The sequence below is a fragment of the Cinclus cinclus genome, chromosome 3 (genome assembly GCF_963662255.1).
Source record: "Cinclus cinclus chromosome 3, bCinCin1.1, whole genome shotgun sequence".
Taxonomy (NCBI): domain Eukaryota; kingdom Metazoa; phylum Chordata; class Aves; order Passeriformes; family Cinclidae; genus Cinclus; species Cinclus cinclus.
In genome coordinates this window covers 76,485,915-76,486,304 of record NC_085048.1, presented here as the reverse complement: position 1 = coordinate 76,486,304, position 390 = coordinate 76,485,915, and positions in this window count along the sequence as shown.

Genomic DNA, 390 nt, shown 5'->3' with positions numbered 1-390 from the left:
TTGCTCACTCTGAAGCACAGAAAACTGAATATGACAACTACAGCAAGTGTTGATGGACTGTGACAGACCACATTTGGCCATAAGGAGTGTTCCCATACCTCATCCTTTTAAGCCCAACCATTGCCCTATTTTCTTAGCTGAGAGGTGTTTCAAGGCACTATTTATTTTCTCACGAGTAAGCCATTTGGATGAACATCGCACAGCCACAGCAGAACAGATCTCTGCGCTCAGTGTTTTCTTTTGTATGACTTCTGTGGAAACTTCCTCTACATGCCAGTGAGGATAGATTTGGCCTTCTTTAAATGCACTGCATCATTTCGGTATGTCTGCCAGCAACAGCAATGGTGAGGATAGAAGCCAAGCATCCCAGTTTGTTCAAATAACACTCCT